Genomic DNA, 26,192 nt, shown 5'->3' on the forward strand with positions numbered 1-26,192 from the left:
CCTGTTTTTAGCCTCAGTTTGCAGGTTTACATGTGCTACCATGCCTGGCTTTTGCCTGGGAGTATATCAGCAGGGTAACAGACCTGCAGAGCTGTTCATGCATACGCCCGCTGCCACTGCTAACACACCTTTAGAGGAAGCCAAGATGAAAGCACACCTTTGAAATTCTGCTCGAGCTCCATTATGCTTACCCATGGCAACCCGGTTGATATACAGACACTTGCAAGTACAACTCATGACTTATTTACCAGCCAATTCCTACCCTGCGTTCCAAATTCAATCCAAATGCAGCTCAATTTCAACTGAGCTGTCAATATAACATAATGTGCTCCACTGCTCTCCTAACCTTTCCTGATATTATGGGATCCTTGCTTATTTGTAATGAAACACTATGAATAAATCAATGTATGTTAATACACAAAGTCTTCCATTTTTTATGAAGGACTCCACAAGAACCTAATTCCCAGCTTTGCTGAAAGAGCCTTTGAAAATTTTTAAGTCGCTTGCTTTATGTCAGGAGGAAAATGTTGCATTTTGAGGAAAAATAAATATATGATGTTTAAAGGAGAGGGCTTTAATAATGACAGGATAAATAAAAGGCAGAGGCTGATGCTACTGACATCAGAAAAGGATGTGAGTATATGAATCCTATTATTTGGACAGAGAACCATAGAAATGTTTGTTTAGAAAAGACCTTTGATATCATTTAGCCCAACTGTACCTGCCCACTACTAAATCATATTTCTGATCACCCTGTCTACCCTCTTTTAAATGCATCCACCATTTCCCTGAGCAGCCAGTTCCAGTGCCTGCCAACCCTTTCACTGAAGATTTTTTTCATGATACTTAATATGAACCACCCCTGGCACAACCTGAGGCCGTTCCTCTTGTCCTGTCTCTTGTTACGTGGGAGAAGAGCCCAGCACCCACCTCACCGCAGCCTCCTTTCCAGGAGCTGCAGAGTGCAATGAGGTCCCCCCTCAGCCTCCTCTTCTCCAGAGTAAATTGTCCCAGCTCCCTCAGCCTCTCCCATAACTCCTGTGCTCCAGACCCTTCCCCAGCTCTGTTCTCCTTTCTCCAGATGCGCTCTAGCCCCTCAATGTCCTTTGTGTAGTGAGAGGCCCAAAACTGAACGCAGAATTCAAGGTGCAGCCTCACCAATGCTAAGTACAGGGGGAGAACAACTTCCATGCTCATGCTGGACAAAGTCCTTCTGATCCAAGCCAGGATGCTGCTGGACTTCTTGGCCCCCTGTGCACACTGTTAGCTCATATTCAGTCAGCTGTTGACCAACACCCCCAGGCTTTTTACCACTGGGCAGCTTTCCAGCCGCTCTTCCCCAAGCCTGTGGCACTGACCAGTAGCAGAACAATTTCAAGACAGCTGCTACCCAGGACAAGGCAGCATAAGAGAGAAGGGGTGTGAGGTACACCCAGGTCTACAGAGCACCAAGTGATCACAAAAGCAGAACTCTTAAGGGGGTTATAATTGAACAGCTTGCATGCAATTTCAGTGAAAAAGTACTAATTTTTCCAGGAATTACAACTTGGTTTTAAATTTTTATTACCTGCCAGAAATCTGAGAAAGAGAGTAATTTTAGCACAATGGTCATTAAAATGAAGAAATTAAATGCTTGGAGGAGAAATCTTTACCACTCCCTCTGTTTCCTCAGGTGAGGTGAGGACTGTGTGATGCAGCATGGCACGGGACAATACTTTGACAGTTCTTATTGCATCAAGGCACTTCAAGGCAATGTAAAAAGACCACCAGAGTTAGAGTGAGGATCAAAGACTTTAAATTAAGAGACATGACGCAAGCCAATTCCAGAAAAAAAGTGTATAGATTCTGTTAGGTAGGAAGGAATCGATGCAATCTTTATGCTTTATTTGCAAATGAAGTGCTAGAGCACTTCCATACAATTTCAAAAGACAAGGAGTAAATTAGGAATTTGGAAGAAAGAAAGGGTACTTTCAGCAGTGGGGCCACTGAAACCCATGTTCACAGGGTACCAAGTAGTAGTCTTTGTAAGTCAGTGATATTTATTTTCAAGAACATTATACAGAAAGCTATAAATATAAGCAGAAGATGTGCTTGTCCTCGATCTGCATATAAATGAAAGCGCTCAGCTACCTTCATCAGTTCTAAAATCATAACAAAATGAATTATTTTTCTTCATTAAAAAACTATCCCCTTAGGGCAAATAGCACTAGAAAAGCTTGCAAGAGAACAAAACCAAAGAAAGTTACTGATTTGGAAAAATGTTAGTGTCTCTTACTTTTTCTGTTGACTATACCAGATGATGTGAGTATAAAGGACCTTAAACCACTTGAGTTCAACTCTTGAGAAGCTGGGAAGGAGAAAACTATGCATAAGAGAGAGTACATCCACAATTTTAGATTGAAGTTTGAACCAGTTTTCGAAAGATTATTTGCTCAAATCTGAATTCACTAGTCCCCAAAACATTTTTCAGGATGTACATACTACTGTAAAGAAAGCATTTGGCATAGCCAAATGGTGAGGTTATTATTACAACTATCTATTCCGATAGATATGAACTGTATTAAACCAGGTGATGCGTAGATAATCAGAAAAAGAAAACCTTGTCCCTAAACATCACATTTAACTTGAATACTATAGACAGGGCATTGATGCAACACAACACACAAATTGTGTGCTGCCTGCCCACCTCTGCTGACAATTTCTGTCATATCTATGATAAACTGATGTTCCCCGAGCATCTGTTTTCCCATTTACAGAATGAAGGCTATTACACTCATCTACACAAATACTTTCATGATTGAGAGATTCAGTGGATTTCTGTAATTTGTTGATGGTTAAGCAGCAAAATCACAGGAGAAAGATAAAGTAGCCCCAGAATCAGAGCACTCTAGTTGAAAAAGTAGATAAATTCTAATCCAGGTCAGAAAATAATTATAAATAATCGTTTTCCCTTCCAAGTAATATATCTGCTGTTTCTTGGGTATTAGTGCTTTCTTAAGTGTGGACTTGTCATCCCAGAGCTGTCTCAGCCCTCTATAGGCCTCCCAGAACGGGTAAAGTCACTGCAACTGCAGCTTCAGCTATAGCTGCTCTTCCCAGCAGAGTCTCCTGGAGCGCTGGGCGTTCCCTGCTGACCTGGCACACATCCATACTGCTCAGGCTCCCCCCTCCAGCTCAGCAACATTTCTCAGAGCTAGGATCATCTTCATTTACTGAAGTTGCTGGTATTTCCTCACTGGAATACCCAAAATGTGCTGCACCCTGTGCATTTGTGTGTATTTGTGTCTGTGTCACGGGATTTCTCCTAGAGAAAGAAAAGATGCTGCGATCCATAACTTACACATTGGTTTTCAAGTATGCATATCAATTATAGCCAGGTGAAATAGAGACGCTAAGAATCTGCCACCCTTCTCCTTAACTGATTTAAACTAAAAGTTCTCAAGCAAGAGAAATTTCAGGGAATCAGAGAGTGAATTTTTTTTTCAGGAAGAAACTAGGAAATTTCCAACTCTTGAGTCATCTACAAACGCACAGAAACGTGTCTGGAGATGAAATGCGGAATGAGTTACTAGTTGCTATGCTGAGTATTCATCTTAATTTCTTGTTCCAAGTGTCAAACCATTACATTAAATAAAAAACAAGAGATTCCAATCTAGAAAATGAGATGATTCAATCACTAGAAAGCAGCTGTTCTAATTTATTTTAAAATGATCACTTTTAAAGACAAGCTAATTCATATCACACTTATGTATTCTGTAAAAAAATAATTAATTTAAATGTTTAAAAATCTAGACAGAATATAAACAAGAAAATACTCAAAAATATACTTAAGGTTTTCACTCTGATTGGAAGTATTGAAAATATTGGGTTTTATTCTAATGCAAAATAAATGCAAATACAAAGCTGAGGAAATTTCTCACAAGACTGAAACTCTATGTTTTTTAACCAGGTCCCTGGTTATCTGCCGCACAGCAGGCAGCTGTCACAAGCTGAAAGTTGTCTGCCCCCTGCAAGCTGGAGTGGCTTGTCCTGAGCTTGCATATGTAGCGTAGAGGTTACATATCTGCTCCAGGGGAAACTGGTGGTCATAGAATCATAGAATGGTTTGGGGTGGAAGGGACTTTAAAGATCACTCAGTTCCAACCCCCCTGCCATGGGCAGGGACACCTCCCACTAGATCAGGCTGCCCATCCCCATCCAACCTGGCCTTGAACAGCTCCAGGGATGGGGCAGCCCCAACTTCCCTGGGAAACCTGTTCCAGCGCCTCCCCACTCTTATGGTGAAGAAATTCCTCCTTATATCTAGTCTAAATCTGCCCCTCTCCAGTTTACATCCATTGTCCCTCATCCTATCACCACAAGCCTTTGTAAACAGTCCCTCCCCAGCTTTCTTGTAGCCCCTTCAGGTACTGGAAGGTCACTATAAGGTCTCCTCAGAGCCTTCGCTTCTCCAGGCTGAACAATCCCAACTCTCTCAGCATGTCCTCATATGTGAAGTGCTCCAGCCCTTGCATCATGTGGTCCCGAGAAAAATTTCAGCGGCCAACACTGCTGTGGTTCTAATCACAGCACACACTGGTGCAAGCTAAAGTACAGTAAAACTAAGAAATGCACATTAATTAACCCTATATATTCCTTGGAATCCCCTTCCCTGAGTTAAAGAAATGGTTCTGAAACTGAGTCAACAACAGCAGTAAATTTGAAGGAATCAGAAAGCCAAAGAGCACAGGAACTCAGAAGGATAAAGAATACCCACATTCTCTTTAGAACAGGAGGGGTGAAACACTGACCCGTGCATCCATGCAGCCAGACAGGAAAGATTTACTCAGATGATTCAGTTCCGTTGTCAACTGTGCAAAATTCAGCTACATCAATCCAAATTCTTTGTAAAATATAAAATAGGTCAACAGTACAAGCCCAGTTGTACTGGAAACTACAAAAAAAAGCTTTAGATATTTAACTTCTGAGTGTTTGGTGCCATCTTGTTCCTGTGATAGACTATGGAGAAAAAAATAACAACAGGACAATATACAAAATATCATGGTTAGAGAGGTTACTCCTTGTTTTTTAAGCAGATATCCAGTCTACACCAATGTAATCTCAGCCCTCATCTATCTAGAAGCAGCTCTTCTTACTCCTCTCTGATTTTTATCCATTTTAAAAGTTCTGAATATGAAGTCCTTGAAATCATGGAGCAAATGCTATGTTAAAAACCATAAAGATGAAGATATAATATTGAGAGCATAAGCACAAATCTTCTCTCCTTCACAGAGCCTAATTTAACACAATTTTCTAGGGAAATGTGATCACTTCACTAACTGTCATCATCTGTAACTGTGAAACTTCTATTACAATACGAGGACTTATAAAACTTTCATTGTCAAAGGGAAAAACCATTGCAGAGGTATTAACTAAAGTAGGAAGCACAAGGCTATTTGTCACTGCACATCTTTCTTCAGAAAAAAAATGATAATAAAATATAACAAAACACCCTGACCCTTAACCTACCCGGATTTTCCAACACCCCACAAGTATGTGGGCAACTGTGTGTCCACACAAGTAAAAGGAGATTCTGATACTGGAATGTATTATTATACATACAATATATAATGACATATAGATATACAGAATATATTACGCTTCATCGATCATGTCTTGAATATGTCTGCTCAGTCTGAGTATCAGCCATGGACCAGTGCATAATACTCTGCAAAAGCTTCACAATCTGCTCAAGGTTTTGTATTAATATTCAGCGGTTCATCCTCCACTTTAGCAGCTGACCTGTGTGCAGCACCAGGTGCTTGGCTCAATCTCTACACCACACTTAGCAAATGCAGACAATAATACAAGTCTGGTGAATTTTAGTCCATCTTTGCATGGTGGAGGCAGGAGGGGGCTTTGTCCTGTGCTTTTCTTAAATAAAAATGTCACTGATAGTAAGTGTAGTTGAAAACTGGAGGTTAAAAAAAAATTCCTGTAGAAAAAAGGGTACATGTTGTTAAAAATGTGGTCATTAAACAGTGAAACGGACCATCAAGTGATGTGATAAATCACCCTTTGGAAGAATGTGTTACAGCACCATCATGAAGTCTTAAGCCTAACACAAGAACAAATTGTGATAAAGATCTCATCACTTCACTGTAGTGGTCCTTCCTGCCCTTCACTACTAGAATCCTTTAGGAACCCTGGATGGCTGTTCAGATTACCTTTAATCCTCTTAAGTAAATAAATTAACAAGAAAGAATATTCTGCTCAAATCACAGCTGCTGTACCCATTTAGCCTTCCCGTACATTTGATACATTCCAATAAGCTTTCAGACTGATGAGAAACCGAGTTGTCAGGATTTCATGTGTTCATAACCTTAAAAGTGAGGGCAGCAAACTCTAATATCTCAGGATTGAGAGCTCGCCAGTCAAGATGAAAATATATGCTCATATGTTCCTTTCCCCAGGAACTGATCCCAGTATACACATCACTTTATCTTCTGTCTTTCGTTACATAGAATTAATCAACCATGGCAAGCAGAATTTTGCTCTCTACAACCATATTCACCATCAAACATTAGGACTTTAAGCTTCCTCTCTCATTTTAGCAATTGCAGCCTGTTTGAATGCAAATGGTAAGTACTGCTGTTAAATCAAACACTACTTTGTCAATACATTACACAACCTTATATCTATTTTCCATTTTACTGACAGCCTGCATAGCAGTTTGGGGAAAGCATCTGAAACCTATAAATCAATCACATTATCCCCTCTGTTCTCATTGATGTTTTATGTCCCTGTCTTTATAAGCCAGCCCATACTGCTTTTCCACACCCCTGATGCAACATGCAAACCCTAGCTTCTGGGGTTGTTTTGGAGCTGAGAGGTAGCTGCAATATATATACCAATGTATTTATTTATTAATTGCACACACACACTTTTTTTTTTTTTTTTAGTTAGTAACATCCCAAGACTGAAACAACCTCTTGCTAGAGGAGCCAGAACTAGCAACATCGTCCAGCCTCTATATGCATGACTATGCCAAGGTCAAAAACTGGATCTGTAGGGACAATCCTGATAAACATCCCTCACTTTAGTGAGCCAGAAGAATGTGACGATTTTCCTAACTTATTTCTGGTTTTTTTGAACTCATTCCTGTCCTGTGAGACAAGACCTGGAATTAAGACTCTTTATCCATTGTTTCTTACCATATCAGGCTACGTGCAGGGGCACAGAGGGTTAGGTTCCCTGTAGAAGGGGCACTGGGAATAAGGATCCTTAGTGACTGACAGAGATGTCAGCTCCTCCAGTGCTGACCAGCAAGCGGGAGACAAGAAGGGCAGCCTGACCATCCGACCAGAACAACCTCATAGCTGGAGTAGCATCCCTCAGCAGGGACGGGATAACAACTCCCGTGCCCCATGGGAGTTGCCTGATGCCATCAACTCCCAGCCAGCCCCACCTCAGCTGTGTGGCTCCAGCTGATAGAAAAGGATGAGAGCAAAACCACTAAAATAAGAAAACAATGCTGCTGGCATCCCAGAAAATGAAAACTGCACATCAGTCACAGCTTTAATTCCTTTCTTTTTTAAAGGAGGCCCCTCAGTTTGAAAATCACTTAACTAGAGAGGCATTGCTGCTTCCCAACTACTTCCTCTCTTGAATTAGGACCACTTCTATTTAACCAGAAGACAACCAGGCAGTCTCAGTGGTGTATAAGCCTGACTTAGTTGTGTTTAAGTCCTACTTAGCTTTAGGAAAAATCACTACTCAGCTGTCTGGAGCCCATTTGTACTCCACCACAAAGCAGAATATCCCTGCGACTGCCAGGCTGCGGTCCTGCCTGCCCAGCACCTGCAGGCTACAGAAAACAGTAACTTCCCCCTGTGTTTTCCTATGCTGCTTGCTTCCATTTCATAGAAGTGTGAGCACAGAACTTCACAGATGGGTGAGAAATAAGTTTATTGCAAGCAAAGAGTGTTTTTCCAGGTCTAGAAATCATTATGCAATTCATAAGAGCACAGAGATAAGGAGCCAGGTATCAGTGGAGAACACTGGATATGTTTCACAGGTTTCAGCACTGCAGATGGAGGGGAGGGGAAACCAACTGAAAGGCTTCAATGATTGAAAATACCTTGGGAAACAATAGGCTATTTAGTTTTTAATCTTGCTTTACATATTCCACTCCATGCTCTAATAAAGCCTACAAGAAAACTTCATTTCCTCCATTTCCTCAAAATAAAAACACAAATAAACTGATGCATTCAAATTTAACAGAAATATCCTTGAACTCGAAGTTATCCAAACATTTCCCTCATTTCCTGAGTCACTGCCTCAGGCAAGCAGTGTTCCCGAAGCCAGGTGTTAAGAAGCCATGTGCAATGTGAGTTAACCATCCAAATGACTTCTTATGGTGGAAGGAAAGCAGCTTTAGCTCATGGTGACTCCTGGAAGTCTTTTCTTTGAAATCAGCATGGCCAGAGGGTGTACAAGGTAAAGGTGCTTTACTGAGCATTTCACTTGCTTTCAGGCACCATTGACCTTCCAGAAATTTTGCAAGGCTTCTCCTGAGTTCATACTACACCACGATTACTCTCACATAGTCAACACTGAGTTTCTGAAATGGATCTTTTTGAACCTGAGTGCCTATCACTCATAAGATACTTCACATCAAGAGCAGCTTCAGATTTCAATGCAAAGAACAGCAAGGAGTAGCCATTCCAAATCACAGCTTTCCCTTCCTACCTTCTGGCTGGACCTACAGCAAGAGGATTAGGAAGATGTTATTAAAATTATATACATATTCCTTACACAGATCAGCCCAGCGAGCACAGTCTGGCTTCTGCCTAGTTACTGCACATCAGGCTAAGCCATTAAGATTTAATTGCCCCCTCCTTTTCAGTGACATCTCTTAGGATCAAGGCTTAAGCTGAATAATGACAATGAGCAATACTGAATTCTGAATACTGACAATCCAACACCTTCTCCCAGTCTGGAATTTACTCAAGAATGAAAATTAGCTCTTTCCTTTCCCGTAGCCTCTTGCTCAGGGTCATTCTTAGAACCACATGGTAAAATACTGCACTGACAACTATCAAATATTTTAAGAAGCTGATGCAATACAGGGAATAAATTACAAAGTATCATCACTGTCAGCTGAAACCAAACAACAAAGAGCAATTGCAGATTCATGAGACAGAGTCCAGATTTTTGTTATACTGAATTTTCTGCTTTTCTACAATTAATCTTGGTAAAACTGCAGTTTCAGCAGACAATTAAAGATCTTTTCTCTTGCTTTCCAAAGATGAAACATAATTGCTGTTTTGTATAACTTTAAGTAGCTTATTCCTCCTACTACAGCGATTCTGCTACAGGTTCCCAGCCACATGAAAACTGGCACAGTCGCCATTCCTGTTTACAAAATCATTGTCTGATAACAGTTGCCACTTACATTTCCAAGGCTGATATCAAGCAGAGAGCAAAACATAAACAACCAGGGCCCGGGATGTGGGCTACGCGTTGATTTCAAGTTCAAAGCTGAGTGTCAGGGTTGGAGGGCTCAGCTTTGGCTTTTTACATCAAAGCACAAAAATATTTTGTCTAGCTCACATCCACCTCCACATTCCAGCACAAGTCTCACTTGGGTGTGAAAGATAAGGAATGAAGAACAAAAGGAACCCCTTCTGTTTCATAAACATTTTCAGAGCTATTTGTTTTCTTGAAGGGAACAGGAGAGGGGCACAGTCCCTCTTCAACATCCCTCTTGCTGGTACAGGGCTCTGCTTCTTTACTGAATGCAAAATTACAGACCACGTTCTACCTGGTTGCTTGAGATGACTTCTGCCACTATGGTCAAATCAACCTGATATCTATAGGCAATGAAAGAAAATAAATCTTTCTGGCTGTAGGCTAAGGAAAACAGGAGCGTTTCCCAGTAGATGGTTTTAAGTGTGCTTCTCCAATGCCCTGACAGCACGCTGCGATGAGAAGTGAGGCACACATGGGGAGCAACCCCTGTTCCACTCAGGAATGCTGGGGAAAACATTTGCTTCACCAGTTAGAAAAAAAAGCAAGTGGTAAAAGCCTCACTTCATTTCATAGAATCATAGAATGGTTTGGGTTGGAAGCGACCATAAAGATCATCTAGTTCTAACCCCCCTGCCATGGGCAGGGGCACCTCCCACTGGATCAGGCTGCCCAAGGCCCATCTAACCTAGTCTGGAACACCTCCAGGGATGGGGCAGCCACAGCTTCCCTGGGCAACCTGTGGCAGTACCTCCCCACTCTGATAAAGAAATTCCTCCTTATGCCTAGTCTAAATCTGCCCCTCTCCAGTTTGTGCTCATTGCCCCTCATCCTATCACTGCAAGCCTTTGTAAACAGTCCCTCCCCAGCTTTCTTTCATGAAACAAACCAATGTATGCACTTTTTTCATCACCTGACTGCAGCCGATTATCATATAGGTGGTGAGAAGGGGACAAGGTGACAGATCAGCTAATTCAAACAAGGTACCTATTCACAGCTTCAACAAAACAATCAACCCTGAAGCAGACAGAGCACAACTAACAGAGAAGCAAAAGCAGCATGGAGTGGTTAGATCACAGCTTAAATCCCAAACCAGGCCATGCCAAAAGTCTCACAACCGTCTTGATATTCATAAGGAGCAGAAATTGCAAGAAGCCTGGCTACACACCTGAATACACACCAGCAAGGTCAGTAAGAATACTTTATCCAATACACAAAGTGGAAGCACCTAAGCAAATGTTTTGAGCCCTGCAAACCACTCAAACATGCATTTGTTACAGCACCTCTACTGCCGAGGGAATTTTAAGTGCATGTCTACAAGCACATCTCAAAAGCAGAGGATAAGAGAGTTAAGCCCAGAGCTGCATTCTTATCCTAAGATCAACCTGCAAAAAATTAAAAATTCATCTTCAATGAACGAATCACAGAGCAGTAAGGATCAGAAACTCCTTGTAAATCAATTCTGACACAATTCAGGACTCAAATGTTCAGCCTATATTTCTTCTTTCACACAAGCATCCCTAAATCAAGCTTTATTTCTATATGTTGATTTTTTTAGTACTTTTTCCTTTTTTGCTTAGATCTTTCTGTTCTCAGACTTAGAGCAAAACTGAAAACGTTGGCATCTCAAATACCCATGAATAAAATGTGTAAGAGTAGATGTGCTTTGCTAATCATCAAATAATTGCATTGCTTATACCTCAACATGCTCTTCATAGACTACTATTTACCAAGAAAAGTTTGCCGTAGAATGCCAGAAAGGCAGAACACATTAAAATGGAAAGCACAACCATTTTTTGGCACTGTGTGTTAAAACAATGACTGCAACTACAATTTTTACAGCTGCCTCTCAAGTTATGTCATCAAGTTGCCCCAACTTTGGCTTTTTCTCACTAGAAAGATTAAAAAGCAGCTGTACAGAGTAAGAGAAGGCTGCAAATAGCCTGTGCAATTTCCAAGCCCATTTTTCCACTTGTTTAAATTACTACCTCCACGCTTCCTGTCCAGTATAATTCCAAAAAACGCAGGCTGGCCATTTGTGAAGACTCTCAACACTTCTTTGGCCTTATGAAACAGAAAGGAAGACAACCCAGCTGCCTCCCTAATACATACCTGTCCTAAATAAGGGGGCAAGAAATTCCTCCTGAAGCCAACGTAAAATCCTTGTTTCAGTGTTCTAAGTAATAGCATTTAAATCCACCTGAAGTGCTTCAATGAGCGAAAAACCCCAAACTGCTCCTGCAAAATTCTAGCAGAAAAATGGTCAGCTCTGCAGCACGATAACAGAGTGAAGAAAATAAATTTTTATATGCAAAATATTTGCTTGGAATTTAGCAGTTAAGATGCTGCCTTGCATATTAGTATTTATAGCAAGATAGAACATAATTTCCTGAGTAGCTCTGCAAAAGTAGACAAGGTTGAAGTTCTCATGAATATTACCCAGCTGTTCGTGTAGCCGCGATTTGAAGAGGGCAGTCACAGCAAAATCCTGAAAAAACAGTGCCATGAAGCAAAAGGATGCAGGCTCATCTCACAGGTGTGGATTTAGGCAAACAGGAGAAGGGAGCAGGTTTTGGTAGTGTTGGTACTACAGCAAGGTCACACTGGGTACACACCCCACATTCTATGCAATATCTTCTCCCCTGAAACTGGAGGAGGACCACAAACAGGGAACAACTGTGAGCCAAGCAGCTCTGGATAGCTGCATTAGGAAGAGCATTAAGAAGCCCTGCAGCTGAATGGATGGGAAGAAAGCTGGGATTGAGCTTTTTAACAGAGGGTGCAGGGAGAGGATGAGGGGGAACAGTTTTGAGCTGAAAAAATGGGAGATTGATATTAAATGTTAGAAAGAGATTTGTTACCGTGAAAGTGGGGAGGCACTGGAACAGGTTGCTCAATGAAGTCCTGGCTGCCCCATCCCTGGAGGTGTTCCAGGCCAGGTTGGATGGGGCTTGGAGCAACCTGATCCAGTGGGAGGTGTCCCTGCCCATGGCAGGGGGTGTGGAATGGGATGGGATTTATGGTCCCTTCCAAACCAAACCATTCTATGATTCTATGAAATACCACCACGGCTGAGGCATCAGCCCTTGTCAGTGTATGATGTTCCCCATGTTTCCAAGCACCTTTGTAATCCGTGGATGTGATGGCCCTACAAGAGCCCCAACATGGGTGACAAGCTGTGCCACAGTGCCGGCTCTGCGGAGCAGACAGGCAACACCCCACGGTAGCACAAACCCTGCTTCAGGGCAGTGCAGGAGCTGAGTCTGTGGGGTAAACAACCTACCATCGCTCCGTACCAAAAGTATTTTCTGACAATCTTCCTATATCTTAACTGCATATAGTTCATATCATCTAAACCTTAAAGGTTTTGCCCTATGTTTTCATTTGAAAAAGCCATACAGTTCCCCTAAAGCCATGAACTCGTAATCATCACATAACATCCTCCCTTTTCCAACCCTTGCTGGAACATTCTTGCTCCCTTTCTCACTCAGGGGCATATGACTTTACACTGTGATTTTTCTTTCCACCCTAATCAAAATATTTCATCAGAAGGAACGAATCTTGTGCCTGATATATCAGGGCCTTTAAAGAAACTTCACAGTGTTTACACCCAGAGGGCTTTCATTTGTGCACAGACTGTTTAAAACTTTTGCTGAATAAAGTCACTGTAGCTGTTTTCCTCTTGAATAAATCCTGGGCCTGATTTTCTAAAGACCTGGGGAGAGTCCAAGGTAAGAAGAGAGCTGGAAATCCTCCATCACCTTGGAAAAGCAACATCCCTTGTTCCTCAGGACACAACTGCTTTAGAGGAAATAACAGGGATATAGTTGTTGTAGATATTTTAGGTACTACACGAATAAAATCCTATTACTATTGCAGAAGAGGTCATCTCCAATCAGGTTTGCTGCATTAAGTTTTCTGGTTTATTCACCTGAACTACATTTTCACAAAAGCCAGAGGCTGTGAAATGCATGGTATGTAAAGTAAGTTACAAATTCCTACAAAAAGGTTTCAATTTTTTTTTTAAGTGACTTCCAAAGAAGGTGTCTCTGAGCTATCCATTAGCTGAAAGTAAGATACAGCTCACTAAACAACTAAATACTCCTTGTAGGCGGAAAAAAAATGAAGTAGCCTAAGTGTAGAAAATGTGTTCAAATGTCTGAATCCGAAGGAACATCTCTCCCAGCCCTACACAGGGCTGCAGTATCAGTGGGGGCATCTCTCTCGCTCTGTGCCCAGGACGCTGGAAAGAACTGGCCAAGCAGGGTTGTTCAGAGGACGGGACACAAAAAACTGCTCGCTAACCTCCTGCCCACTGAGAAACCATAAAAAGTCACGCCACAATCCATCTCTTCCTGTAACATTCCAGGTGTAGCTGCTTTCTCAGGGCAGAAATGCTTCTGTTCCTTGTGACTCTCCATCTACACTAGAGAGTGAATAGAAAAAAAATACCACGTGATGCCTGTGCACTTTACTGTCCCATCACAGACATTACCCTGGGTCTCCTGAGTGCTCAATGTTATCCCACTCACTATGAGTTACTGAACTAGGGTCCTGGGTTTATTTTGAAGCTTGGTGTAGCCTCTCTTCATCACTGTAGAAGGTGGGCTGCTCCAGTAAGAAACTTGAGCAAAGCAAACAGAAAAGCAGTTTACTTTCTAACACCAAAATGCTGCTTTCTTCAAGTACAACTGACTGGCCAAAAAGGAGGGAGAGAGAAGGAAACGTGTCCAAGTTTGAGAACTGCAGCAGTGTAGGCTGCATGCAGAGCACTCAGAGCAGTGGCTGATTTGTTTTGTTCACACAAGGACAAACTAAAGCCAGCTTTAGACTTTTCTCCTGATGTCACATTGATTTTTGGGTTTTATTCAATTTAAGAAAATACAGGCATTCACTCAAACACTGATCAGCACGGAAATAACTATTACATGCATTAGGGTATATTCTACATTGTAAGAAGTTTTTTTCAGCTGTGTTATTTTGTTTTCTGAACACACAATGTCGAGACCACATGAATGAAAAGTGAATTGTTAAGGTCTCTAGATACCTCTCAACTCCAGTTCTGGTTTTATGGTCCTGTAATCGACTTCCAATCCACATGAAAACATTCTATTGCACTTTAAAGGTGTTTTACAAAACTTGTCGTAATACACTTACTATACTCCATTACATTTACCTGCTCTTCAGTTCAAAGAAAGAGTGTTAAAAGATATACTCCTGTCCTTTTTTAATAGTCCGTTGTGATTTTCCTTTTACTTATTCTACAGGAACATAGTTAAACATAGATTGTATTCACTGGATGATCCATTAGATTGATTCAATCTCCTTTTCTTTGATCTCCCCACTAGTTGCACTATTCCAAGCAGTCTTCACTCCACTCCTCATTTTATATTACCAAATTCCTTGTGATGCTCCTAAGATTCTTCAGATTTGCTTAGGCTGCATTAAAAAGTATCACAGCTAAGAGTCTCAAAACATGAAGTTTAAAATAGTCCCATTTATTATTCCAAATCCCACTTTAGGATAATCTAGCTCTAGCTCTGCCTCTACCTTCCTTTCCACTAATAAGCTGTAAAATCAAGAACCACGGTGTAAGATAAGTCTGCCTATCTCTCTCTCTGTTTTATAAAAAAGAAACAAAGAAAATCTCTATAAAAGCATACCTCAAACTCTTTGTACCCCCTGTTAGAGCCCTGCACGTGGCAAGGATCTTTCCTGGTCTCTGTGAAAATCAGTGGGAACTTGCACTAGGTCCATCCTCTTTGGTGCAACTATCTCCCCTCATTACCCCCAAACTCCTGAAGTGTTTTGAGGGGGTAAAACCAGAAGAAAACAGCTTGGCTTCTCAATGACACTGTCACATAGCGCCAATAAAAACCATGTTGCCAACACCACTGCTGCGTCAAGGTCTGTTCACAGAGCTGGAGTGGGTGACAGAGAGGCAGAGCAGCAGCACCTTGATGAGCAACCCGAGGAAGCCAAGAGTTTTTACCTTGTCATGGTGAGGAGGTGAACAAGGTTAATTGCCACAGATGTAGATTTAAGATTTGCATGCCGGGAATCACAGTATCAAACGAAATTTGAAAGAATCGGGTGCTTTGCAAAATGTACTTCATTAGGTTTCAATTATAAAGCAAAAATACAGAACCATAGAACAAGAAACATTGGATATTTTTTCTAATAAGGAAAATATTTGCTTCCTCTTTAAGGTATTTCTTTTAGTGCTGTCTCCCACACTGTCCTACATTTCCAGGCACGTAACCCTAAGCAATGCCTCCTACACTGCAGGATGACTGCAGCAGGACAGTGGGAGCAAAAGGCAGGAAGAAACCCCTCAGGCTATGAATCGAGTCATTTGCAACTCTGATATAAGGGACTCTTACTCACCGTGATTCATGGTAGATAATTCTAATGCCACCCTCTCCTCCACCCATCCAGAGGATGCCTTCCAAATCCTGACTTTATGTCTTTTTCCTCTGGATGCTTGACATTCTCCAGGCTACTTTAAAGATGACTAAGAAACACTAGCCAGCCAGGATAGTTAAATTTGCTGTGCAGTGGTTTGCACCTCCATAAAAAAATATAAAAAATGAGTAGATCATGTACATGTTCCTGTAGAACTCACAAAAAAAGGCTTAAAAATCTAGAGGACAATAGAAAACGCACGTCTATTTGTGGTCAAGCTCGAGCTGTTGTAACTTCAACACTATTTTCTGATAGTCTCAAGTGATTCATGGTTTCAACCTCAAAGCCTAGAGTGGGTCAGCCCCCAAGAGCATAAGAATAATTGCTTCTTATTGGATATATCAAAGCTGTGAATACAGTATTTTGTGCCAGGTTCTTCTAGCCCAATTTCAAGATTTACAGATCCCTTATAGAAGTGTCAAATCTAGAGTGTCAGCTGAAAGATGGCAATAGATTTAAAAAGAGAAACATGGACACATTATGTTAAGCCATAACTAAAAGGTAGATTATATACCATCACACGGCTGCTGCCTAAACGTACCCTTGAAAAAGATACCCAGGCATCTTTTAGAATAAAGAGGATCCTACATTGACATTTATCCTTGAAACAAAGCATAATTTAAACAGACTTACCAGCTGCTCCTGGACTTGCTGCAATATTAGTGCCTTTTACCAACAGGCATTCAGACTCTGAATAGTAATACTGAGATTGCAAATTTGAATGTGGCTCAGCTTACATTCCTAAGTATAAAACATGAGTAGAGTAGCATCAAAATGTGGCAAATTGGAGTACAGACACCTGGTCCTGAAAAGTCATGCAGAAAACTTAGTTTATGCTGCTTCTTCTTGTTTCTTATTAAAATAATTTGGAGGCTTGAAAGTGAAACAGATTTATGAATTCACTAGGGAGCTGGAGAGAGTCTTCACACAGTAATGGAAAGGCAGATTTTTTTATTGATTCAAATTAAGGGTAATTTATTGAAAAAAAGCCATGATTTGCATGAAAGATGTTGCCTAAAGACACAGCAGTCTAAGTGTGTTTTGATATATTTTACGCATACATACACACAGACAGTGCAATGCAACTCACTCTGCTGCCAGAGGGAATTAGCCAGTGGTACAGCTCTGCAGTCACTTCTTTATTTTTGATCATCCAGCGAGATAAAACCAATAGGTCATAAGACTTTACTCTGAGACAACTCAATCCTTAGGCACTTTAAGAGAATCTTCTCCCTTCTTTTATTCCACCATGAGCAGTCTGGTCATTCTTACCCACCCTGTCCCCCTTAAGCAGTGAAACCCAGTTGTGCTACCACTCCCGTGAATCCCAGGACACCTTGTCGGCTGCCTTTGTCTTTACAGGAAATTTGAGGTGTCTTTGTTGCACAGTTCTTAGCCCTTGGGAAATGGAGAGAAAATCTGACATCTTCCCAAGGAGTTCAGATTACCACAGGTATATTTGAGACATTTGAGAGTAGGTCTTGGTCCCAGAAATATTGTTGTTTTCTATATCAAACCCATGCACCTTGGGAAGTCTATTGATTCATGGAGAGCCTCAAGCATTCTAGGTCTGGTGTTTCTCAAGCTTCAATTTGAATCTTTGACAATAACCTAGACAAACTGTGATGCTAGAGAGTTTACAGCAGACTAAGAGAATCTCTGGGGCATTCATGCACCACTCAACAAATCTACATTCCAACATTTCTGAACATGTCCCTGCCATTCCTAGAATTCTTATGCTTTGTCTCCTTTTCCATGCCAGGTTCCCTAGAACAGGAATTACATGAACAATGCCATGGGCTACAAACACCAAGGTTCAGCTGGAGTAACAGAAGGACCATGTGGGCTTAGCACCAGTGATCAAGAACAGTATTTCTTTCCTTATTCCTCAGCTGAGGCAAGAAGAGAGAGATTCTAGCTACTGGAACACTGGATTCCCAGCTTTTGAGACAACAGAAATATTTCTTCTGGAGCTCCTCACTGCAAAGCATTCATGTTTATGAGAAAAATTGTTGTGAATAAATAAATAAGTATAAAAGACCAAAAGAAAGGCACATTGCATTTACCTGCCTTCACCACATCACCTTGCTGTCAAACCACAGGCAAATTCATTACGAATTTATTCTGTCTGAACACACTGTGCGGGGCACTGGGCACACACACAGGTTATTGATCTCTGCAAGCTCAGTTTTCACAAGGGACTTAAATCAGTTTCCATTTGCATATCCATGCTCTGAAATGCTCCAGGGCTGGAGAGAAGCAATCATAGAATCATAGAATAACCAGGAAGGGACCCACTGGATCATCGAGTCCTACCATTCCTATCAAACACTAAACCATGTCCCTCAGCACCTCGTCCACCCGTCCCTTGAACACCTCCAGGGAAGGTGACTCAACCCCCTCCCTGGGCAGCCTCTGCCAGTGCCCCAAGCCACAGAGTAGCTCATTTGAACAGTTTCCTAAGTTTGCATTTTTCCATTTGAGTACGCAGAGTGTAACACCAGAGAATCACATAAACAGGAATGTCAGCTTTATGAAAATCTGACTTCTGGGGGAATTGCTCTATGGAAAACAGCAGTAAAAAGCAGAATTCAATGTAAAACTTACACTGAAGGAAAAAGCCCCACTTATTACATGACTAGGAAAACTGCATAAAATGCTGAGGAGCCTCTTACAAAGGCAAATTGTGCCACTGCGTAGATGGCGAAGAGATCATTTACATTCCCAGTTCATAAAAAGCAGTGATTAATACAGCTAGAGAAAATGTAAAATTTAATGAGTAACTGAAGTGTTCAAACAAACTGCCAGTTTAATATAGCTGAATGACAGGGCCAAAGTGTTGGGAATAAAATCCCAAGGCTCTATTAGCAGAAAGAAAATTCATGGATCTAGTGAAAAGAAGAAAAGATGATTTAGCATCAAAGGGAAATAATTACTCTTCAAATAAATAAGAATTAGAATGAACACTTATATTGTTCTTCCTCTCTGAATGTCTCCAAAATTCAGATTTATTTTAGTTTACATACTTGGCTAATTAAAGCTCTAAAATAATATAAATTTTTATGGGCCATTTCTGGAGAAAACTAGCATAACTTAAAACAGATCCAGGCACTTCAGTTATTGCATCAAGTTTCCATTAGTTTTCATGGTGCAATAAATTTTTTAAAAATTGCCTCCTGCTGATCTAATTATGATCTTATTTTTAAGCAATTTTTAAAAGTTAAAATGAACTGCACGCTTCAATTCTTAATGGCTTGGATTTAATAAAAAAACAATGTATTGAAGTTGGCAAAGAAAATACTGAACCAAATTCTCAGCTGACTTGAACGAAATCTTACTTGAAGTTGGAGTTAGAATGACCGGGCTGTTTGTATGAGCTGGTCACTTTGCAGAATCCCCAATCTCTCCAGCTGCCAGCCTTACAAATTCCCTTTTTGCTGTAAGTGCCAAGCCGGGTCCAGCTCTTCTCGTGTCTCACTAATGTAAGGTAAATCCAACCCATAAGTCAAATTCTGTTTCTTTCAACTGAGTCTCACAAACCCAATGAGACTAGTACATGATGAAAAGCCACAGTGAAGAACAGGAAAGTGCTGTAGAGCCCTGGTTGCATAAGGCTAACAAGTTTTAATTTCTCACAACATGAAGCTCAAATATCCATAAAAAAAACAAACCAAAAAACATGCCTACTCCCTCCAGGAAGTTTACACAGTCATTTCTCACAATGACATCTGCTCTGTACACGCCACATACTGTCACTAGTAGATCTACAGAGAGCTACTATTCAAGAGCGACTTGGATTCTGCAGATCCAAATACTCAGATTGACTAGTAGAATGAGAACAGTGAGATGGATATAATCACAGTTTGCCTAGGACAGCATTGTACAAGTTGAGATGCAACGTGATAACACATCCATCATGGAATCAGACTGACCCCAAAATGTCGACAAAGTTAATATAAGCAAGACAAGCCAGAATTACACTCTAGAAACTCTTTCCAAAAAGTACCCTTTGCATTCATTCAGCATGTCATCATGACCTCAGCATACCTTCCAAAATAAGCAGTGGTGCTCCTATAATTAGGATACAGCTAAGCATTTCCATTCCAGCTATGTTTACCACATTAGAAGCATGGTACAATGAGTACTCTAAGAGAGAAAAGAAGTAATGGAAGTACAAGAACACAAGCTACACTCTGACACAACGTCATTGTTTTATAATCTCTGATGTCTCCTTGACCTGCCACTCACAAAACTCATCTGCAGAGAGAGCACTCTTCCCACACTTATAGCAACGAGGACCTTCTTTGTTTCAGATACTGGCAGATACGTGGGCTTTTTGTTCACCCTTTTTTAACTCTCAAGCACAGTCACTTTTATTTTTACTACCATATTGACAAAAATCCATATACTGAGAACTTGGCTGCTAGAAATGCTTATGTTGGAAGCACTTGTGTATGAGATAAGATCAGACAAACAGACTTTCCCTTTGTGGTGTCTCTAACACCCAAAACAGGCTAAAGGAATAATACCATTTACAAGCAATAGTACTAGCCACAAACATGCTAAAGGAATAGTGCCATTTATAAGCAATATACTAGCCACAAACAGGCTAAAGGAATAGTACTATTTACAAGCAATAGTGCTAGCCAGGAACTACAACTGCAAACCAGGGAACAAGGGAAGAAAAAGCAGTTATAGTTAAGAGCTAAGTAAAACAAACAAACTCCAAATCCACTGTTAATAGACAGGTCTGTCATTGCAGTTATTTAGTACTTGGATGCAGAGGCATCAAGGCTGTTCTTACAGCGTATCTCTTCTGAATGAAGGTAGTGACCCCAGAAATCTCTCTATAAGTCAGTTTTCAGTCAGATTTAGATTTGAATTTCACATAGACACCTGCAAAAAGATTCAGGTTCTCGAACCACAAAACTATACCTAGCCCTCAACCAAGTTTCCAGATGTTTTAACAGAAAGCATGCACCCATCAGCTCCTAGGGGGTCAATTCTTGTCCCTTCCTCGGCTGCATGGCATTGGCTCCTTAACATAGCAGGTTCTTGGCAGCAATGTTAAGCTTCATTTAACAGCAGAACATTGCAATGATGCCTAGCAATAGCCTCATCCACTGAAGCATATTTCTCTCTAGAGACTTTAGAATGAAAATGAAAAGCTGTTCAACAGAAGGCAACGTATCTTACTATATGTTTAAATCCAGGGACATGCCTCCTTCCAATGGCAAGAAGTAAAAAAAAAAAAAAGCTAGTGTCACCTCAGAGAAGAGTTCTGCCACTTTATCTGTTACCTTCTTCAATAAAATAACAGCTCTCTGAGGGGCAAACAAGGCTGAATGGGCTGTACCAGATTGCAGTGCATTTAGCTGCTGGCAATATTTATAAACGCGGAGTTTATATGCAGAAATATTTATAAAGAGTAAATTTAGGGATTGCTAAAAGCTGTACTAACCATGTCACAGAGTACACTGCCCAAACCCTGCACTTCTTTAGCGAGAAAAGGATGCAGAAGGAAGTGCTCCTCCTATAAATTTATGCTTCTTTAGTATGAAGTCCCAGGAACATTACTAGCAGGAGCTCCTAAATTTTCCAAAGGAAGCTAAATGAAAGATAAAATACACCTCTGTCTTCTGAAATGCCAAATTTCTCTTCCAACAGTTAGGAGGGTGCATAGAAATTATTTAAAAGCTGTTAGCTGCTTTTGTAGTAATTATTCCACTCTGCTTATTTGGGGAGAGAGGCAAGAGATCTGCATCACACATGATGGAAACACTTGCACATGCAGGAACAAGGTACCAGCATTTTGCTTTAAATATGTAGCCAGCAGGTAATCTAATGAGATCAATATAATATAAGAGTATTGTTTAAGAGCTTCTGTTGGCTTTCTCATCTGCACTGACAGAGAGCACATAAGTTCAGAAGAGACCTGTAATATAGTTGTGAAAACCCTGAGACTCTCCTGACCAGATGGTAGTTCAGCCAGTCTTATCCAGGACCCAACTTGCAAACAGCCCAATAACTCAGCTAGATCAGCCAGCACAAAACACATTCTCTTAACCACCTACACATAGACTGTTTGGCAAGAGTGAAAAAACAATGCTGTCCTACTCTTTATCATAAATATTACTATTGGTACAAGGAGGTTTTCTCCAAAAGAAACCCAAACAGATGCTGTCATTCCTGAAGGACCTGCTGTGCACAGCAACAGTTGCAAAACATTTTATTTCTATGCTTATCTAATTTGGAACAAAATTGAAAATCCTATGTGGAACTGCAAACAAGTCCAGAGGCACATTCGGCTTCTGCATGTTTTAAATCGTCTACCAAAACAGAGGAACCACTGTTGGGTTTATCTTATCCTTAATTAATTAATCACAGGCAAGGCTTCCACAAGCAGTGTGTGCCCCCAGCATATCATTAAGGATTATGTTCACAGATAGTCTGTTTAGACAGCACGGTGTTAAATCCCAGCAAATAATTTGGTCACCAAGATGTGTGTGGAGCCCTTTAGGAGCAAAACTGCTAAAGCAATTATATAATGACATGAAAAAGCAATGGGGAAACTGCCCATCTTGATTCCTCCCAAGCACAGAGCTTAGCTAGGGCTTCATCTTTATCTCAGATTTGTTTGGGGGAAAAAGGGAGCCATTGCTACCACACTTCCCCTATCAGAAATGTCAAACACTTTGGCATGATTTTTCTTTCCATGCTACTGAGCATTCTCAGAATAGCAAAGGAAAACACAAAGATCTCCATGCAGCAGACAGGACTGCAGCTCATCGATACCATTTCTTCCCATGACAACTATTAGCAAACCACTTTAGCTGAAGGGAATTTCTCATGGTCCAGAAAGGCTGTGCCAAAGGTCCACAAAGTCTCCTGCCTTTATTCAAATCTGTCAGTTAAGCAGCTAGAAATGGATGCTCCTCTGCCACTGCTGCTGAGATTACACAAGTTAAACTAGTAGAAGGTAACAAGGGATTTCCTCAAAACTCTCTCATAAGCAGCTTTCTTGGTACTTGATTACCATGACAGAGGGAACTGAGTGTCTAAGAAACTCAGCTGACAGCACAGCAGACCTTTGCCTCAGGCAAAGCAGAATGAATTCCCGTCATTCCCAAGTCAATGTAATTTATAGCCCAGGGCTGTGTCTCATTATTCCTGCCCAAGCCAAGGTTGTTCCAGCTTCAATGTCTGTTGAGCAACAGATTTGTCTCTTGCTGGCACTCCTCTGAAAGTAGGAGCTATGGATTTATTTAGCAGGAAATCTGGTCAATTGTAGAGAGAAGTTTGAAAAGAAGAGAGGCTGTTTCTGGGAAGAGGAGCATTACAAGACAGATTTCATAAAATGTAATGAGAAATATTACAGTCCTCAGGAAAAGGATTGACTTACATCTACTACCAAGCAGGACTGTTTGCTCAGCAGCAGCATGGTTGAGTTCACAAAGTTCATCCTTAATAAGGATGATAGCTAGGTGAGGATGTATCTTTTGTCTGGATAACCTGAATAATTTCTAATTTGTCTGTGTCATAAATAAGAAAATGGCAAGTTAATAATGCTGTATACGCACTATTCTGTTTTCCTCTAAATTTAATACAAGTTTTACACTGTCACAGAGACAGATAAAGTTAAACAGCTTAGAAAAAGCTTTTGGCTTAGTGGAAAAAGGAACCTTATCAAACACTAGAAGGAAAAAATATCCTAGACAGCAATATGCAGGAGTTCTGTGTGCACAATTTGTGTTCCTATTTCTCTTCTCCAACAAACAATCATTCTGCAGCCATAAGCCTCTTGTGGTCTGTGCAAAAGAAAACAAAACAAAACCCTGGCATAAGATATTGCTCTGCTGCCAGTATTCCTGCTGCAGGAAGAGCCAAGGGTTGCACACACATTACCATGGGATATTCAAAGAAGATGGCAATCCCTTCATGGGGCTCACATCAAACATCAGTCATAGGTGGGAGCTGCTCTGTGCAGAAGCTCAGGAAGAAGAAGAAAAAGCTTGAACTTGCCCAACAGCTTGGGGCAGTGTTTCTGGCTCTGGAAAAGTCACTAAAGGGGACCTTAGGGAAAGATCATTCATGATAAAAAACTACATAATTCTGGATAGAAACATCTTTTCCTGTTTCAGCAATTGTTTGGCTTTAGTCGTTGGGTTGGTTTTTATTTATAAGGCGTTTGGTTTTGTTATAATTAGATATTTTCTACCTTGTGTCCTCCCTCAAAGTTTCCATCAGTTATGGGCCTTGTAGGAACATTTTAAAGATGGCAGCAAAATCTTTGCTTTCCTTAATTCCTTCTTGTGAAATTTAGACTTAGCCCATGAAACCTCAAGGACTAATGAACCAGCAGAAGTAACATTTCAGACTGAAGAGTGACCATGAATTTGGAACACTTCAACATATAAAACAGAAGTGCTGGAGATGTTAAATCTTCCAGGGACAAGACTTGGGTGAAGAAGGAGCTCCTAGAATTTTCACTGTTGGGTTGATTTTTTATCTATTTTGAATGGAGTTTCACTCACATTGAAAGATCAAAATATTCCTAAAATGGGAAATGTTGAAACAGGCATTGAAAGGTCCCTGCAGACAGGGCGAGACCTTCTATGTAGATGTCTGAAGAGGTATATTTTTTATTGCCTCAAGACTGTATCTTCACAGCATCACTTTTTTTCAGCTCCAGAAGAAGAGAGGAGCCGACGACTTCAATATTAAAGAGGACACCACATCGGTGAGATACTCACCAAGCTGTCATTTCTATCAGACTTTTACAATTCCTATAGCTCTCTGATTACCTGGTCACTACCACCACTGGTTTTGTCATTCACCCAAGCTCCCTTCTATGCAGCCAGCAGCCTGGGCATCTTTCTCCTTCAATAGCTATGTTTTTGCTGGATGATTAGGAAAACAAATCGGGGCTGGCTGATGCTGCTATGCTCTCAAATTCTGATTTCAAGGTGATCTGTGCTCCCTTCCTCCTTGGTTTGTGAGAATGGGAGGGGAAGCAAAAAGCTCTTTTCTTTTGTGTGCTGGGAGCCAAATAAGGAATTAACTTGCCTAGCACAGTATCTGCTCCAGAGTGCATGGTATGTCAGGGGGACAATCGATTTCATGGTTCTATATGGCTGATGGAAACATGATTACACAGCAAGCCATGGGCTCTTTTTCCTGGGACTTGCCAGCTGCCTGTGCTTCTTAGGAACAATTATTACTGCAGGTGACTTTGGATTGCAGCTGGGATCAAGGCTAGTTTCAATCTTATCAGGAAGTTTCAGACATTCGGGGTAAAAGACTCAAGTTAATTGCACCAAGTGTTACATAAAGGGAATAATTTGAGGGAAGTTATCTTCTAATGAACAGGAAAGAGTTAGTAAACAGGTTAGTGAACAATCTTTCTCCAGTGTTGCACTTCAGAATTAAAGAATATATTTTATGACCAGATGACTGGGCACATTTTCCATCCTAAAACTCAGTTTAAGCCAGGCAATTATTGATGCTTACATCCTCTCCCCAGTCCATGGAATTTCATCCAGGGAAAGGGAGGAAGCAAAGGCCTTTCATTTTCCCATTCTTCTACTACTTCTTTTGGGAGAAGGTTAAGAGAGAGTTAAACAGCATTTTTGCAAGTTATATTTAAGGCTGGCAACGTGTGAAAGGCTAAAAGCCCTGAAGAATAAAGTCCTTTGATTTAGTCCTGGCATAAGCACAGCATGGTTGGTAACAGTATGAAAAGCCAGAGCAGAACTCTAGAGTGCCTATGGAAGTTCACCTAGGGATACCTCATGAATAAGAAGCCCATTTGCTCCCCAGCATGTCTACTGTGAGTCACACAGTCAATCAAACCTGGATACAAATACAGATGACACACATCCAAGACAGAATATAACATGGTCCTATACCAAGTCTTTCTCCTGATTAGGAACAGTGATAGTAGGGCTGAGAAGTCTTATCTACTCTCCTTGCTCAGTCCCCTTCCTCCTGTTCACATTTCTTTGGGACTTTATTGCTTTTTGTTTTCTATAAATAAAATCAAGTTTAATGTCTATGAGAAAAGGAGGAAGAACGGAGTAGGTGACAAAGCAATTGGGAGCTCCTCAGTAATGTATTCAGGCCATTAAGGATTTCATTAGGTTTACTAAAAGGTCATTAATGATAAAATATCTTCTTTTATTTTACCTACTTTCTAAACATTATAGTGTATTCTGGCA

General features: G+C 40.8%; 1 protein-coding gene across 8 annotated transcripts in view; it reads right to left on the reverse strand.

Annotated features, from left to right (window-relative positions):
• The window catches only part of PTPRT (protein tyrosine phosphatase receptor type T), a 451,009-nt gene that overhangs the window by 118,663 nt on the left and 306,154 nt on the right, over window positions 1–26,192 (reverse strand). The gene's annotated exons all lie outside the window — the stretch shown is intronic.

Source organism: Phaenicophaeus curvirostris, chromosome 18, assembly GCF_032191515.1.
Source record: "Phaenicophaeus curvirostris isolate KB17595 chromosome 18, BPBGC_Pcur_1.0, whole genome shotgun sequence".
In the NCBI taxonomy this organism is placed as follows: Eukaryota; Metazoa; Chordata; class Aves; order Cuculiformes; family Cuculidae; genus Phaenicophaeus; species Phaenicophaeus curvirostris.